The sequence below is a fragment of the Monodelphis domestica genome, chromosome 8, assembly GCF_027887165.1.
Source record: "Monodelphis domestica isolate mMonDom1 chromosome 8, mMonDom1.pri, whole genome shotgun sequence".
NCBI lineage: Eukaryota > Metazoa > Chordata > Mammalia > Didelphimorphia > Didelphidae > Monodelphis > Monodelphis domestica.
In genome coordinates, this window is record NC_077234.1 from 230,308,876 (window position 1) to 230,326,196 (window position 17,321).

The window sequence follows — 17,321 nt, forward strand, 5'->3', positions numbered from 1 at the left end:
CAACAAATGATATCAGATAGTGTTGCCACAGTAAACCCAATTAAACATTAATGAGTCTCAGAATGTAATCAATTTTGTTTAAAAGAATAGTTCAGGTCAAATCCTGTTATAGCAAATACTATTGGAACAACAAAAACAAAAACAAAATCCCTGTATTATGAACTCACTTCCTAACCACAGCAGTTATTTCAAATCATATTGGATACACAAAGTTCTAGTACATCCAAAGTACTGAATAGTCCCTTGAAGTTCTCATTGATAGCATTTGACTTCTGATGATGTAGTGCTCTTTCTTTCCTACTCCCACCTTCTCCATCCCAGCCTCATTATTAAGTTTAAGTTCATATTAGAGCGAATATATTTCATTATTAGAGACCTACTTTGAGTGTTCGTGGTACACTGAAGAATAATGTTGGACCGTATGTGTTTGTCATCTTTGAGAAGAACTTTACTAAGTTTGGAAGACTCACCACCAGGTTGGTTGAGGGTAGGTGAATGTTTTAATCACAGACTTCATACACAATTGGTTAAGTTGGAGGGGATTTCTGATCTCCATTGATGGTGGTATAAAAGTCAAGAACAATATTTTCAAAATCCCTAATGATAACAACTAATATTCTGTTTGCCCTACAACAAATCCTTTGAGGTAGGAAATACAAGCATATTGTCCATATTTACAGATGAGAAAAATAAGGCTGAAGGAAGTTCAGAGTCTTGTTACTGGCCACTTTGGGTATATGTGAAAAAAAATATTTGAACCCAGGTTTCCCTACTATAAGCTAGATTTTTTTTCCCCTAATGCACAATTCTGACTTTACATGTGATTATTTATCTTATAAGTAAGGAAAAAAACAACTTTTCTTACAGGGTTGATGACTTTCATTTCATAAACACAAACAGTCAAGGAATTAAATGCCTTTACCTTCTTGTTTCAATATTAACCAATTAATAACTATCTACTATATTCCTATTCTGAAGTAAAGTATTACATTTAGGGCTCTGGGGAATAAAGGGCATGATAAGATACAATTAATGTCTTCATTGAACTTGCAATCTAGTTGGAGACAGAAGATACAGTTGTATATATATCTATGTATATATATCTATGCGGCTAATAACTCAAGACAATAAAACGTTATTTGTCAAATGGGTGTTTCAGACAATAAGCAACTCTCAAACTATAAAAAGGTAAAACAACACCCTGATGGCTAACAGGTTGGATGAAGGCAATTTCTAATCATTTTCAAAAAGCAAAAAAATAAATAAATAAAAGTATAAAATAGTGGCTGCCCTCAAGAAGCTTGCAAAGAAGTAGGAAACAGGTACAAGAATAGTCATGATATGTTATAATATGACAACCATACATATCAGTTTTGAAGCATTCTGACCTAAAAATATACTGCAATGTCAAATAACATTTCCCATAAACAGGACAATTTCTTCAAATTAATAGCTGTGGGAGACTGTAGCCTCACTAAGTCTTGTGAAACCCATCGTCTGTTTTAAAAATGGTGCCAAGTCAGGTCCTTAGAGGATATGCAAAAATGGAAAAGAAGTGCCTCCTGGGAGTCCTTTGGATGTTTTGGACAGATGAGTCTAAGCTAGATAAACAAAAAGTGAAGATAAGGAATTCCCTCCGATGTTTTCTTCCTTGACTTAAGTATCAACTTTGTGAGTTTTACTAAAAAACAGGCCAAGAAATTCACCAAAATAACCTTGAAAAAAGAATTATGCACAAATGTGAGCCCATACGCACAAATATATATGCATATATAATTTGTACACATAAATATATATTGAAGTTAATTAAATGGAAACAACTCTGCTCAACAGAACTCTGCAGGGGTGACAATAGGACAGGAAAGGGAGACAGATAGACAGACAGATAGAATTTTTCCCCCTCAACTACTCATTCATCAATATCACCATCCTAGCCTTTCATAGGTGGAGAATCTCTAATTTGTTGCCAAATTTGAGTCTTCACATCAGTTCCACCTCCAATGTGCCATGTGATCAAACACTTAACTTTATACATTTCTGGTTGCCAATATTAATCTGGGTGAATGAGTTCAGAGCTCGACATTACAAGATTAATTTAAACTAATTTCAACCAAATAGCCATGGTCAAAACCTTCACAGCTACTGAAACACAGAGACATCTTTGATCTCTTTGAAATAGCAATATCATTTTATAAACAAATAAAATACTAAAAAATATTAACCCTAATTTGTTTTTGGATATATCCTTCACCAACAAGTTGTGGCAGAAAGAGCTCTGAATTTTTGAGTCAGAAAATATGAGTTCAAATGAAAGTTCTGGTTTTACTACCTATATGGCCTTGAACACGTCATTTTACTTTTCTGGGGATCGGTTTATTTATAAAACAAACTATACAATTTCTTTTTTTTTAAACCCTTATCTTCTATCTTGGAGTCAATACTGTATATATTGGCTCCAAGGCAGAAGAGTAGTAAGGGCTAGGCAATGGGGGCTAAGTGATTTGCCCAGGGTCACACAGCTGGGAAGTGTCTGAGGCCAGTTTTGAACCCAGGACCTCCCATCTCTAGGCCTGGCTCTCAATCCACTGAGTCACCCAGCTGCCCCCAAACTATACAATTTCTGAGAGGTGTCTATTATACATCCTCTAAGGTCTTTCTTTTTCTAAATTCTGTGAACCTAAATATCTTTGATGCATGTCTAATTTTGCATTTAATAATTTAGAGGGGAAATATTTTCTAGCTTTAATTTTTTTTTTCCTCACAAGATTTATCGCAAGGATAAAACACCAGCACTTTGAAGATCGTGGTTTGGGAATGCAAGAAATGCTGACATTTTCCAAGTTTTGTGTAAATGAGACTAACATTGTTTAAGGTATATAAAATATAATTTTAGGGAATTTTAGTATGAGTTCTCCCAATGTTTCACTTAAACAAAAGGAGTTCACCACTGTGGAAAAGATTCAGAACTATTGTACTAAATTAAAATGGATAGACTGTAGAACTGAAAAAGCATAGTATATCTTCAGAAGACCACCTACGGAGAGGTACAGTTAGCTAGGTAGCCAAGTGGGCAGAGAGAGTCTTGGATTTGGAGTCAAAAAGATCTGAGTTCAAAGTTAACCTCAAACACTTTGTAGCTGTGTGATCCTGGCCAACCCATTTAACCTCTGTCTGCCTCAGTTCCTATCTGTAAAATGAGCTGGAGAAGGAAATGGCAAATCACTCCAGTATCTTCGTCAAGAAAATTCCAAATGGGTTCATGAAGAGTCAGACATAACTGAAAACTCAAGAACAACAACTACACAAATGTTAGCTATTATAATGAGTCAAATTAATTTTACTTACTTCATTTCTATAGTCCTTAAGCTCAATGATAAAAATATAGAAGACAAATATATATCCACATATGTATATTATGCATGTAAGTATAGCCTAGGTACAAACATAATGAGCTACGTGGTTCAGCTATCAGATAAACTCTTTTCAGTGTCCCCACCACTTATTAAGGTATTTTATTGGTAGATTCACTTCAGCAAACCCAACCACAGGAGGAAAGTATCTAAAAGGGACTGACATGCTTAAATAGCTTTGCCAGAGACTGGAGAATCAAATCCAAAATCAGATAGTTCCTATTCAGCAGGAAATAAACCAAGCCCTGAGGTTAGATGAATATCTTATTTACATGGAAGAAAAACTCAATATTTAAAACTACTGGACAACAAAGGCAGTTACAAGTTAGAATTCATAGAGGAATACGAAATTATCCTCTTTTCATATTCTATCCCATTTTGGTAATCACTTCTCTCTTGGGTTATTAAAATCATTAATTTATATTTTAACATTTTGAAAAATATTATTCCCACCAAAGCTATACGTGCAAAAATCTCTACCCAAATTTGAGTATCTCTCTATTGTAAAGTCAGCCAATCAATAAAGATTTGTTAAGTTTGCCTTGTATGTGGCAAAGAGGCAATTAGGTTGCTCAGTGATTAGAGCACTGGGACTGGAGTCAGGAAGATCTAAGTCCAAATATGCCCTTGATATTCGTTATCTGTATGACCCTGGGCAAGTCATTTAACCCTCTTTGCTTCAGTTTCTTCATCTGCAAAATAATCCAGAGAAAGAAATGGAAACAGTGTCTTTGCCAAGAAAACCCCCATGGAGTCACAAAGAGGTGATCACAACTGAAATAACTGAATGACCATAATAAAAATATGTTAAGCATTTTGCTAGGAGCTTGAGGAATTAAGAAACATCACTCCCCCCCCCCCCCCACACACACACAAAGCAGTACCTGACTTTAAGGAGCTTATTTTTCTTGGAGAGTGGGGAGTGATGGTGGTGGGTGGGAGTAGGGGGAATGGTTTATACACAGATAACTACAATTTTTTTTTAAATGGGGATTACTGACAACTGGGAGATGAAGAATAGCTACTTGTGTATGATCCTGAGCAAGTCACTTAACTCCAATTGTCTATACTCTTCTTCTGTTTTAGAACTAAGAGAAGGTAAGGGTTAAAAAAAAAGAGTGTCCAATTATATGAGGTAAGACTTGGGCAGAGACTTGGGAATCCAGTAAAGGCTGTATTACCTAGTTTCCTGAATGGAAGATGAATTGGGTGATCCATTCAGAGGCTAGTGCAGGAGCCTGAATGAAAGCCAGGAATGTGGGCACAGAAAGGTGTTGAACATCTTTGGGGGTAGAGGTAGAGGAGAGTAAAGAGTTAAGAATGATTCTGGGCTTGCAAACTTGAGTAAATGAAAAGACAGCAGTGCCTAGGACAGGAATAGGGAGGTTAGGAGGCAGGGTGAGTTTAGGGACAAACATGAGTTCTGTTTTAGATATGTTGATTTTGAGATGCCCACAGGGCATCCAAGGAAATATAATCTGCTGAAAATTTAATTTGGTCAACAGGAAAATATATTAGATCATGGTCTACTTAGACCTTGAAGGGACTTCAGATTTTCTCTAGGCCAGGGGTTCTTAACCTAGGGTCCATGAATCCCCAAAGGGTTTGTGGATAAATTTTAGGAAGCCTCTGAACTTGGATGGGAAAATAATTGCATCTTTATTTTCTCTAACTTTTGTTTTCTTTTGTAATTCTGTGCATTTTATTTTATGCATTTAAAAACATTATTCTGAGAAGAGATCAGTAAATTTCACCAGACTGCCAAAGGGGTCTGTGACCAAAAAAAATAAAAATAAAAGGGTTAAGAATCTTTGATCTAATCCTAATCCTAATCCAGCCTCTTCATTTTACCAACAAAAACACTGAAGCCAGGGGAGGTTGAACAACTTGCTTATGGTATTATCTACTAGTTAATGGCAGAACTCTCAGCCCAGAGATGGGAAGGGGGGTCAGACAATTGGTCAAAAAGAGATTACAAAGGAACCTTCTGTTGGCATTAGTTGTTGCTGACACTGATTGGCAACTCTATTATCTATACACAATTCTAGGTCACAGTTGCAGGATGGAGAAGAACACGAAATCAGTCCCAATGGATCATGGATCTATGGGCTTAAAACTTGTCTCCTGGGTCTCGTTGTTTCTCCCTCAATCATTGGTTTATTTTGTTTATGTACTTCCCTATGTACAAATTGAAAACTGCCAAATTTTCTTCTCTGACTCACATTTAGTAGACTTTACTAGGTTTGTTCATGCATTCTATTAGTACAGGGAGAAAATGATCCTTATGCCCCAGAATTCCAACACCAACCCCTTAAAAAATAGGTGGGGGGGAGTTTAACTAGTTTGAGTTGTTGAAAGAAATAGTTGAAATGTATGTAGTACTTAATTTCTTTATTAATGTATTCCAAAATACAGATAGCATTATAGTAAAGCAGTTTCACAGAAAAAACCCTGAAAATCTATCACTTAATCAACTAGCATTTATTAAGGGACCATATGTCAGGTGATATAAAGGGGGAAAAAAAGACATAGGCCATGGCCTCAGGAAGCTTCCATTACGCTGAGAAAAACAACATTTCTCTGTGTGTGCTTGTGTTTATAAATTCATGAGGGTAGGAAACAGGGAGTACTAATAACTGGGGAAGTTAGGAGAGTCACCATGTAGGAGGGGGCCATTGAGCTGAGCTTTTAAGGAAGCTAGATGGGGAGAAATCAAGACACTTTTGGCAATCTATATAGAAACAACTTTAGAAACAAAATTAATCAGAATGAGATGATATTTAATAGAGGGCTCAGGATGGCTGAGGTTGTGGGCCAACTTATGGCAGGTATCCAATGCTATCTAGTGTAGCAAACTGACTTTAGCATCATCACTATTCTAGCAGTTACTGTACCCCCTACACTCCATTATCTTTGTTTCCTTTGCTACTTGAAATGTTTCTTTTTCCTCTTGTGCCACAAGTATTGTGTGGGAAGAAGCTCTCAGTTGAGATCTGAGACACTGCCAATTTTAATTTCACATGTAGGCAGAGCCAAGATAGTAGGGTACAGATCAGCCCCCAGCTCTCTCAACATTCTCCTCTAGACAACTTTAAAATAATGCTTCAAATCATATTTTGGAGCGGCAGTCAACAACAGGTTAGCAGGATCCATTTTTCCTAAAAATATAAGAAGTCCATAGGAGAGGTCTGTGATACTGGAGTGGGCACAGTCTCAGAGAATGGTAAGAACATTAGCAGTGGACCTTGGAGATAGCAGGGACATCAGTAGCAGCAGCTTTTGGAACTCTCAGTCCAAAGGTATTAAGGGGGGTTGAATGACAGATCAGAAAGCAATCACAAAAGGTATTAAGTACATTTGGAGTTGATTTGTAACTTTATTATTCACACACAATTCTGGAACAGAGAAGAATACTTGTGACCAATGACAATGGAGCATGGGTTCTGGTCACAGATTCAAGGCAAAGAGGAGTTCTAATGTTTGAACTGGCAGGATAGCAGTGGCCCTTTCTGGATAAAGACCAGAGTGTAGACCAGGAGAGCAATGACCATACCTTGGAAGAATGAAAGTTTTACAGTCTCCAAGAACTAGCCCTGAAAAGATTAGCACAAATAGCCTAAAACTTGGCATGGTACGTCCCCACCCTGAGGTATATAGAGTCCATCTTTAACATAAAATTCAAAGTAAAGAAATAGGTTGGATAAAATGAGCAAACAACAACAATAACAAAAACTTGATTATAAAAATCTACTGTGGTGTCAGGGAAGAATAAGACAAACTCAGAAGATAACAATGAAAATAGCTACAGACAAGCCTCAAAGAAAAATGCTATTTGCACTAAAAGCCAGCAAGAATTCTTGTCTTAGAGAAGAGTAATAGAGGAAAATGGGAAGAGAAATGAAAGTAATGCAAGAAAATTATGGGAAAAGAACTAACAGATTGGTAAAAGAGGCACAAAATAATGAAGAAAATATCATTTTAAAAAACAAAGTTGTTCTAATGGTAAAATAGGCACAAAAATTCAATGAAGAAAAAGGGTTCTAAACAATAGAATTGGCTATATGGAAAAAGAGGTACAAAAACTAACTGAAGAAAATAATTTACAAACATTGGCATTTAGCAAGTGGAAGCTAAAGACTCCATGAGATTTCAAGAAACAATAGAACAAAGTTAAAAGAAGATTTGAATATGTCATTGGAAACACCTAACAGTGAAAATAGATGAATGAGAGATAATTAAAAAAAATTTTAGATTACCTGAAAGCCATAATCAAAGGAAGAACATAGATATCATATTTCAAGAAATCATCAAAGAAAACTGACCCAATATCTTAGATCCAGTGGTTGAAATTGAAAGAATCCCTCAGTCATCTCCTGAAAGAGATCACAAATGAAAACTCCCAAGAATATTATAGCCAAATTCCAGAACTCTCAGTACAAGGAAAAACTATTGCAAGAAGTCACAAAGAAACAATTCAAATATCATGGAACTATAGTCCAAGATCCTATAAGATTTAGCAGCTTCCAAGTTAAAGGAGAAGGAGGTTTAGAATATGATATTCCAGAAGGAAAAGGAGCTAGGATTATAAGCAAGGATAGTCTGTCCAGAAAAACTGTGTACAATCATTCAGGGGAAAATATGGAAATTTGATGAAATAGAGAACTTCCAAGGATTCCTGATAAAAACACCACCATTTAATAGAAAAAGGTAAACATGAAAGAATAATTATGAGGGATTCAATAAAGTTGAATTGTTTACATTCCTGTATGGAAAGATGATACAAGTAATTCCTAAGAACTCTTTCATTATTTAAGGCAGTTACAAGGAATCTACATAGACAGAGGGTATGGATGCAAGTTGATTATGTTGCTATGAGCTCAAAAAAATGGACAGTGAGAAAAAAGTATGCACTGGGGGAAAGGGAAAGAAAAGGGTAGAATGGGGGAATTTTTTTCTCACATAAAAGAAGCGTGCAAGGAAAGGATTTCATATTGGAGGGGAAAATGAGAGAAGTGGAAGGCAATACTTGAACATCAATTTCATTTGAATTGGTTCAAAGAGGGAAGAATATGTATACACACAATTGGGTATAAAAATATCTTACACAATAGGGGAATAAGAAGAGAGAGGGATAAGATATATAAAGGGATGATAAAAGGGAAAGCAGACTTTTGAATAGGGAAAGAAACAAAATTGAGAGATAAGAATAAACAGAAGAAAAGAAGATGGAGGGAGATACACAGGTAGTACTCATAACTGAATGTTAATGGGATGAACCAACTCATACAATGGAAGTGAATAACAAAATGGATTACAAAACAGAATCCAGCAATATGTTGTATACAAGAGACCTAATTAAAAGAGACAATCCCTAGGGGCAGCTGGGTAGCTCAGTGGATTGAGAACCAGGCCTAAAGATGGGAGTTCCTAGGTTCAAATCTGGCCTCAGCCACTTCCTAGCTGTGTGATCCTGGGCAAGTCACTTGACCCCCATTGCCTAGCCCTTAACACTCTTCTGCCTTGGAGCCAATACACAGTATTGACTCCAAGACAGAAGGTAAGGGTTTATAAATTAAAAAAAAAAAGAGATAATCCCAAAAACTACATTTTGCTGAAAGATACCATGGACAATGAAGTAATATCAAAAAATTTATAGCAAGTTTTTCAATAAAGGCCTCATTTCCAAAATATGTAGAAAATTAAGTCACATTTGTAAAAAAAAATAAGGGCTATTTCCCAATTTTAAATGGCTAAAGGATATGAACCAAAAATTTTCAGAATAAATCAAAGCTATCTATAGTCATATGAAAGAAATGTTCTAACACACAAGTGATTAGAAAATATAAATTAAAATAGCTCTGAGTTATCACCTCACATGTATCATAAATGATAAATACTGGATGGAATGGAGGGAAATAGGTACATTAAAAAACTATAAATGAAGTAGTAAACTTGCCCAACCATTCTGGAGAACAATCTAGAACTATTCTCAAAGGGCTATCAAACTGTGCCATATTACTATTGAGTCTCCATCACAAAGAGAACAAAGGAAAAGGATTTACATGAACAAAAATATTTATAGCAACTCTTTGTGGTGGCAAAGAATTGGAATTTGAAGGGATGCTCATTAGTTGAGGAAGGGCTAAAGAAGTTGTGACATATAATTATGATGGAGTACTACTATTGTGTATAAGAAATGACACAGGTAAAGTGGTTTCAAAAAAACAAACATGGGAGACCTAGATGATCTGATGCAAAGCAAAGTGAGAAGAACCTGGAGATCATCGTACACAGAAACAGCAATGTTTTAATGATCACTAATTGTGAAAGACTTGGCTATCCATACAATGATATAAGATAGTATCAAAGGATTCATCTTGAAAAAATTCTATAAACTTCCAGAGATAGAAATGTAATTTCTTGCTTTATTTATTTATTTTTGCCATATGGCCAATATAGAAAGATGTTTTGCATTATTTCACATGTATAATTGATATCATATTGTTTGCTTTCTCACTTGATTGGGAAGGGGTGAAGGAAAGGAGAGAAAAGAAAAGAATGTTATCAAATAATAAATTTGAAAAAAAAAGTTAATATGTGCACAACTCTCCCTGGTCTTGTTTCTTTAAACAGCAAAATTGTTAGCTCTCCTCTCATTTTCTCTTTCCCCCCCCTCCTTCCCTCTCCCCTTATCAAATTTCCATACTTACTGCATTCCTCAGGAAGAACAAAAACTCATTGAAGTAAAAGACTATTTTAACTTTTAGCTTTGCATCACCTGGTACCCAGTACTATTTATAGTAAAATACAGGAGATGGATAAATGTTTTCTGAATTGAATTGATTTAAGTTGAATTGGAGAATGAGATGAAATTATGTTAGGAATTTTGAAAGTCAATAAGAGTCTTTTCATCTACATACTCATCCGGAGCCAGTGAAAAGAAACTTTTGGAAACTAATTGGAAAACAGATCAATGATTACAATTTAAAAGGCCATTAACAAACTCATTACTTCTCTCAACCTGACTATATTCTATTAAGCTTTTCTAAGGAAATGTCATCAGTTGCTCACTTCTTGTGCTGCCTTTCTAAACTCAGATTAAAATGTATTTGTACACTGGAGGACTCGGTAGCCTTTCAAAATCTTGTTTGAGTTTATTCTTTTAATGCCTTTGTTATTGAAAGTGCTCAGAAAAGAAATGAAAATCAACTTTGTGATTTATCATATCTGACATGACACACTTGCTGGAAATAGAAAAGTAGGAGAACAAAATTTTAGCCATTAGAAATACTTCCAAAAGACTCAAGAAAAGTTACCATAGTCATCACAATATCTTAAATTTATATGGAGCTTTTTTTCTATGTGGTTCTAAACAGTAAGCTCCAAATAGGTCTGAATCAATTAGAGTAGTTGTCACTTACTATTTTTCTGGTGTAATCAATTTTTAAGATCCAGTTTTATTTAATTATCAAAATACCATTTCTACTTAATGATGACATGATTTGTATTCATTTATTCATTCACAAACTCATCATACTATGCATATATTGAGGTTCTACACATATTGATGAAATTGGGCATCACCAAAGGTACCACTAAAAGTTTTCAAGATGGTGATTTATTATCCTTGTAGGTGCTATTCAAATTAGACCAAATTAGTGTGTATTACACTTGTAAGCAGTATTTTAAAGCTAACCCAATTTCCTACCACTCCCCTTAATATTTACATGGACTTTTTACAGGATACCATTTTACACCTAATAATAAGTGGCTTAGAATTGTTTTATGCTCTTAAATCATGACGTGAAGCTCATTCAGTGACTTTGAGTATTGCAAGAAATGCTAGGGGACCAAAGCTTTAGTGGGTAAGATTTCCACTACAGGTCTGGTGACAGACTACATCTACAAAAAGCCTTTTCCCATCTCCCTTAACAGAAGGTCCTTCTATTTTTTTTTTAACCCTTACCTTATTTCTTAGGATGAATACTAAATATTCATATCAAAACAGAAGAGCTGTAAGGGCTAGGCAAGTGGGGTTGAGTGACTTGCCCAGAGTCACATAGCTAGGCAGTATCTGAGGCCAAATTGAAGCCAGACCAGCTGTCTCTGGGCCTGGCTCTCTCTATCCACTGAGCCAGCTGGGGCTTTCCTTCTGTTGATCTTCTCCAATTTATGCTGCACATTGCTTGTTGTACACAATCATTAACTGTTATAAGGAAAAGTTAAGTTAAGGAGGTAGTGGGTTTGGTAGGTAGGCAGGACAGGACCCAGGAAGAGGTCCTGCATCCAAAAGGATCCCGGACCAAATCTTACAGACAGATGCCCAGACAATTCAGGATCATACCAGGAAGCTCTGTAGATAGCAATCCAGCCAATTAGGGAAGCAGGTGGGATGGAGAAGAACAGATAGAAAACAGCCAGCAAGGGGAGGCAGCCAGTCCCCTCCAAGTAAACCAGAGAGAAATTTTTTCCCTTATAACATAACTTGCTATCTTCCTTATTAGATTGTAACCTCTTTGGGAGCAGAGTTTTTTTTTTTATTCCCAGTGCTTAGTCCACTACTCATTGCCTGGCAAACAACAGGTATGTAATAAATGCTTCTTTGCTGTCTGACTGTTATCCAAGGATAGTCCATGACCACCAAGGTCATGACTTAAAAATTAGTTATCACTTTTTTTTTTATCCCAGAAACTTGTGAAGGACATATACATAGGGGTGAAGGAATGATGGTTTGTGCAAGTATGTTGTTACGTTATTGTTTTTATTATTCTTTTTGGAGTAGACCTCTGATTTTGTTTGGAAACTCTCTCTACATAATGCAAATCTATACTGACTTTGCAATTTATAATCTTAGAGAATTACTTAGTTGCCTTAGGTCACAGAGTCAGCATGTATCAGAGAGAGCTTGAACACAGATCTTCTTGACTCCAAGTTCATCTCAATCCACTACTCCACATGGCCTATTACTATTCTTAAGTGAGGAAAAAAGATGACCACAAAACCATTGCAGCTAATAATTTCAAAGGGCCAGAAAATATTAGGTATATATTAAGAAAATTCTAACTCTGTAGAGAACCACAGCACTCCTCCAGAGATGTAGAAAACAGAAGGTTGGTCTAACAGACAGAATCGTAGGATTTTATGGTTGAAAATGGGACCTGTCACCTGTCCTGACTTTCAGGTTTCAATTATACTCCACTGCCCCATTTCAATGCAGCAAAAGATAACTACAAGTGATGCTTTTCCAACCAGTATTTAATATGTTCCTAAGGAACCTGTAAACTTGCTGCCAAGGTCTTACTTTCCACAAGTCCCAGTTTGTCAGTGAACTTGCAGATTTTGTGATTTTTTTCCCTTTTGAGGCTGGTTAGAGAAGGGAGGGGAGACAAAACCCAATGGCATTATTTTCCAAAAAAGCAATAAATTAATGCCTTTTCCAGATTTCCCAAGAAATGGACTTTTTGGTGGACATGAGCACTGTACAACAGCTTTAAAACATTTCCCTTGGATGTTCATTTTAAATAAGTGGTTTTTTTTTTCCAAACTGAGCTTTTACAAAACACAGGTGGGAACTATTTGTCTGTTCTCTGTATTCTTAAGAATGACATGTAGATTTTTAATGAGTCATTTATTGTTAAGCAAGGGATTTTCATTTCCATAATGGAAAAGTGTGTGTCTCAGGACATGTACTACTATTACAACCTGGGGGTAGGAAAAGTCTGTGAAGTAAAAGATATGCCTGATTCTGGTTTTCATTAGCATTGATTGATTCAGGAAGCAGAATATATTATGGTAATTCTTGCTGGATCAGAGATAATGACAATAGTCTGAGTGGAAACACCACCATTGGGTTGTTTGTTGTGAAGACTAACATTTTTAAAAATGTATTTGCTGGTTCATCATCAACGTGAGAACATCTAATCCATAAGGCAAGGAAGAGGAGTTGTAGATCAAAGAATGAATAATGAGCATCAGATTAGATTCAATATAACAGAAAAGGTCATGGCACTCTACTGCTGGTCATCTTAACAACTCATTCAGACCAAGATATTATTGGTAAGGCAACTACATTTCCAGAGAGATTACATGGGACTCCTAGGTCACAGCTCCATTGTGTCAACACAAAAACAAATTCAATTTGTGAGGCTGTGAAATTCCACCTCAATTCACTAAGGATAGTGGGAGTGGGGCAGGAAATGGAAATGTTTATTGTATTCAACTGACCAGTTAACTAGTTGAAAAGAGTCAATCCATTTGTGCCATGGAGGTTCAGTTACAAATGAAACTCAGGTTTCAACTTTAAAATGTAAAAAATAAATGTTCATGAAATAAATGACAGATTGAAATCTCAGAAGAATTTAATTCATAATCGCTGGAATATAGTTACTGAGCACTGATTATGGTTTTAATCTTTCCTTTTATAGTTCAAAATGATCTGAATTATGTGGGGTCAGGAGTTTCCATCTTACCTGAAGTATTCCGAAAGGATTCCATAGAATCTAACATAATAGATAGCTGCATACTAACAAAAGCTTATTAGACTTATATTTTGTACCATTTAAAAATATTTAGGCTTCAATAAAATATCCTCTGATGGATGGGACTTTTTTTCCAGACAATAGTTTCAAGGAAGTTCTCAATTTTTTAAAAATAGCAAATGGAAAGGTAACAAGGAGAGGGATAGGTAGATAGTCCACCCTATCCCATGACTTAGGGCTGATTAATATATTTGAGAATTTCCCCAATGACCTATTTATAAGTTATATTTTTGCTTTTCCTTATCCCAGGAAGTAGAACATGGTTTAAAATATGGGCATCATCCCCGAAAAACTTATACCAAGACACTATAATAATCTCTGATATTTGGAAAGATCCTGAGGTTAGTAATACTTGAACTACTGACCTCCCAAATTAGTTGTTTGAAAAGGGCACTGTAAACCTTAAAGCGATATGTAGCTCTGAATTGTTATTATTACTACTGTTTCACTGGTATGGACATGCTCGCTTGTGATATTATTTATAACCCTCCATATTTCATGAGTTGCTATGCCTGAATAATCATAGCACCTATAGAACCAAACATCCAGGAAAGAACCTATCCAAATTCAATTAGACTGTTCCTTAGATGACAAATACATATAAAAACTTGGTTAAACCAGTAGAACACCTATTCTGTTGGCAATTAATTAAAACAAAAATATTTCCAGAGCCAATCTAACAAGCATTTACTGTTTTCTTTGTGCAGAAATTGAAATGAGCTATGTTTCAAGGATACAGAGACAAAATAAAGAGTTCCTGCCTGCAAGGCATTCACTTAACTGTCTTGACAGCCAATGGTTGCAGATCTTTGTGTACCCAATTCTAATAAATAATCTAGTAGGATGTTATTTAAAGCCTGTTCTAATAGATCTCTTGACAGACAAAATTCCTGACTTGTTTAGCATTGTTTAAATACAAGCCAGTACAAACACTGGACGATAGAAGCTGACACTTCATCTGGCAGCCAGGATGGAGAATTTAAGACCAACCACATGGTCTGAATCCATATCTAGATGTCTTTGGATCTGTTTTGTCCTCCACCTCTGTGCCTTGGATAATTTTCCTCATATTAAGCCACTTCTGTATACAGGGTATAAATCCTGTTTGGTAATAATGTATTATCTTTGTGATATGCTATTATGGTCTCCTGGTTAATATTATATTTATGACTTTTGCATCTATATTCATTAGTGAAATTATTTTATAATTTTCTTTCTCTGTTTTTGCCCTTCCTAGTTATAATGTGTTTAGTTAAATGTGTTTCACCAAAGGTGTTTGGCAGGACTCCTTTATCAATTATTCTAAACAATCCTTTAAATATTGGAATTAGGTGATCTTTAAATGTTTTGTAGAATTCACTTGTAAAATACATCTGGCCTGGAAGTTTTTTTTCTTAGAAACTCATTTATTGCTTGTTCAATTTCTTATTCTAAAATACATTTATTGAAAATAGTTTTTTTAAACTATTATAAAACAGCAATTATCAAATTATCTGTTACTGGCTAAGAAAGAAAAGTAGATGGAAAAGTGGAACAGAACAGACTGCAATAAAAAGTGGTAAAAAATATAGCAACCCTATGTTTCACAAAATTAAAGATCCAAGTTTTGGGGATAAGAACTCATTGTTTGAAAAATAACTGGGAAAACTGGAGATTAAATGGTCAGAAACTAGGTATAGATCAATAAGTTTTCCATTTACCATGATAAGATCAAAGTGGATAAATGGCCTAGGCATAAGGGGAAATATCATTAGCAAATTGGAGGAACCAGAATATATTACTTATCAGAATTATGGTTAGGAGAATAATTTATGAATAAACAAGAGATAGAAATGGATAATTTTGAATACAATAAATTAAAAAGGGTGTGAATGAATAAAACTAATGTAGCAAGATTAGAAGGAAAGTACCAAATTGGAGAAAGTTTTATGTACCATTTCTTGAAAATAGGACTTATCTGATATATATGTGTATGTATATATATATATATATATATATATAACTTTGTCAAATTTATAAGAATATTAGCCATTTCCCAGTACATAAATTATCAAATGATATGAACGGGGGGGGGGGGGGGAGGGTTGTATGAAGAAACCAAAGTTATATATAACTACATGAAAAAATGTTCTAGATCATTATTGATGATAGAAATGCAAATTTAAAAACACTGAAATATCAGCTCAGACCTATCAGATTGGCTAAAATGATAAAAGAACAAAATGACAAATGTTGGAGGGAATGTGGAAAACTGATCCCACCATTTTGGAGAACAATATAGAATTTTGCCAAAGAATTACAAAGCTATGGAAACCTTTTGACCCAGCAATGCCATTTTGAGGTTTATTTTCTAAGGTGTTGAGAGAAATAGGAAAAGAAACTATATATCCTGAATATTTATGGTATTTCTCTTTGTGGGAGCAAAGAACTGGAAATTGAAGGAATGGCCATTAATTGGGGAATGGTTAAATAAGTTGTGGCATATGATTGTGATATAACAAATGTTACTGCTCCATAAGAAATGTTGAAAAGCATCTGAAGAAAGAACTGTGGGAGTAGAAACACCAAAGAAAAACAACTGCTTGATCACAAGGGTCGATGGGGATATGATTGGGGATGTAGACTCTAAATGATCACCCTAATACAAATATTAATAATATGGAAATGGGTCTTGATCAATGACACATGTAAAACCCAGTGGAATTGCTCAATGGCTATGGGAGGGGGTGGGAAGAGGAGAGAGAAAGAATATGAATCATGGAATCATGGAAAAATATTCTAGATTAATCAATTAAATAAAAATTTTAAGATTAAAATATTTTTAAAATAAAGGCAAGAAAAAAGAAGTGTTGAACAGATTAATTTTGGATAAAAAAATGGGAAAACCTTCATGAAATTATGAAGAATGAAATGAGCAGGACCCAGAGAACATTAAATACAGCAACAGAAATATTAACATGTATATGTCTACCCCCAGAGAAAAAACTGATAAAGAGAAACAAGCAAGACATGGTTTTATACATACATAAAACTTTTTGTTAAATGATGACTTGTCTAGTGTGGGGATGGGAAGGAGGATGGTAGATGCTTTGGAATTTTAATGTAACAAACAGATTTTTAAAATTTCTTTAAAAATATAATTTCTGATAAATTAATGATTACTGAAATGGATAGATATATGTCTAATATAATGAAAAAGCTAGAACTTTTACAGTTTATTGAAGAAGAACTTCTTGATTCTTGCCTCATTTTGAGAAAGCTACCTTTCTTTTCTCAGTTCCAGTTTCCTCATCTTTAAAAATACGGTGTTGAATTAGATAGTCACTAATGTTCTGTAAAATGAGCTGGAGAAGGAAATGGCAAACCATTCCAG

The 17,321-nt window shown here is 35.0% G+C and overlaps 1 protein-coding gene across 2 annotated transcripts in view; it reads right to left on the reverse strand.

Moving 5' to 3' along the window:
• Positions 1 to 17,321, reverse strand: part of ARHGAP6 (Rho GTPase activating protein 6) — a 675,128-nt gene that overhangs the window by 147,476 nt on the left and 510,331 nt on the right. The window lies entirely within an intron of this gene.